The sequence below is a fragment of the Priapulus caudatus genome, unplaced genomic scaffold (genome assembly GCF_000485595.1).
Source record: "Priapulus caudatus unplaced genomic scaffold, Priapulus_caudatus-5.0.1 Scaffold3178, whole genome shotgun sequence".
NCBI lineage: Eukaryota > Metazoa > Priapulida > Priapulimorpha > Priapulimorphida > Priapulidae > Priapulus > Priapulus caudatus.
In genome coordinates, this window is record NW_014580239.1 from 2,344 (window position 1) to 4,296 (window position 1,953).

The following is a 1,953-nucleotide window of genomic DNA, read 5'->3' on the forward strand; positions in this document are numbered from 1 at the left end:
ATAGATAGATAGATAGATAGATAGATAGATAGACAGATAGATAGATAGATAGATAGATAGATAGATAGATAGATAGATAGATAGATAGATAGATAGATAGATAGATAGATAGATAGATAGATAGATAGATAAATAGATGTATAGATAGATAGATATATAGATAGATAGATAGATAGATAGATAGATAGATAGATAGATAAATAGAGAGAGAGAGTGAGAGCAACTGAGATAGACGTCTCACGGCGTTTCAGTTAGAATCGATCAGCGATTCACCGCCACAACCAGCAGCACCACGACCACGACGATGATATACGCGCGCGGCACAACAACATTGACATAACTTTATGGTTCGAATGATCGCGTGTTATATCTAGCGAATGACACGATGATAAAGTTAATAAACCCGCAGCGGCGAGACATCATTATTCCGCTCGGCGTCGGGCACCGACCAACCCGCGCGCGCCGTGGGCGTGGCCTGTGGCGCGCCTCGACCAATCCGCGTCGCGGGAGGTCAGCGCTACTGCTGGGATGGCGGGCGAGTGATGGATGGGTGCTGCGAGTAACACACACACAGACACAGACACACACACGGGTAGCGCCCGCAGTACCGAGCAGACGCGTTTCTCACACACTCCGCGCTCGCTCGCTCTCGCTCGTTCTCGTCTGTCAGCGAATTTACGACGCCTTCGAGGCTACGCGCAGACGGGAACAACAACATCAACAGCAACGACGACGAAGTCAACTTCAACGACGACGACGACAACGTCCGCAGAAGATCGTCCGCGCCGGCGAACGCAGCGCGCGTACCCAGCCATCGCCATCGTTGGCGTCGTCGCCGCAGCAACAGCAGCATCCCCGGAGGATCGCTTACCGGCGAATAGATGTTAGAGTTTTGCCCGCCACCGTCGTCCAACGGCGCGCTGTACTCAGAGATGAACAACCTCGACGCTGCCGCTGCCGCCGCCGCCGCAGCCGCCGGCCACCAGCAGGGAGGCTTCCCCATGGGAACCCCGCTCGCCGCTCTACAGGGCATGACGGACATGAAGGCGCCCATGCTGCCGACGTCCTACCCACAGTGCAGCGCGCAGCAGCCGACGAAACCGACTTACAATGCGGCGGCGGCAGCAGCGGCGGCGGCGGCGGCAGCGCAGTATGGCGGCCTTAACGGGACACCTCATGGCATCAACGATATCCTCGGTCGACAGCTGCCAGGCTTCTCCCAGGCTTCCTCTTTGACGATGCCCTGTCTCAACATCAGTCCGACGAGCATGAGTAACATGTACTTCGGTGCTGCTGCTGCGGCCCGATTCAATGCGAAGCCCGTGTCGGATTTGTCCGGGCGGCCGCATCTGTATTGGCCCGGCATTCCGCTGCAGCCTGCCTCGGCGCCGTGGAGGACGGACCGGTATAACCCGTGCTCGGGTGGTGAGTGTACGTATCTGTGCTGATTAGTACTAGTAGTGATTATGTGTGGTGTCTCGTGCCGCCATCGTCGGTGTATTGATTTTTCGTCTTTCTTCTTCCGTCTCGTGCGTTTCCTCCTGTTCTATCTCTTCATCACCATTTTCTTCATCATCTTTCTTTCTCTTCTTCCTCCTCTTCTTTTTCGTCCTCTCCTCCTTCTCCTCTTTATTCTTCTATTTCTAATACTTCCAGTACTCTCTCTTCTTCATCTTCTTTTACTTCTTCTTCTTCTTCTTCTTCTTTTCCGTCAGCCTGTCTGTCTGCCTATCTCTAGCTAACTAGTTCTCTCAATATATCACATCCATTTCCCGCAATATCGCTCTCACCTTCTTCACCTTCTTCTCCGTTTCCTTCTGTTCTGTCTGTCTCTCTGCACGTCTCCTCGCTAACTCGCGCGCACACGCGCACACGCGCACAAACACACACACACACACACACACACACACACACACACACACACACGCGACACAACACACACACACACACACA

General features: G+C 53.3%; 1 pseudogene; it reads left to right on the plus strand.

Annotated features, from left to right (window-relative positions):
• The first annotated feature begins 881 nt into the window (after positions 1-881).
• Positions 882-1,953, plus strand: part of LOC106819324 — a 13,446-nt pseudogene continuing 12,374 nt past the window's right edge.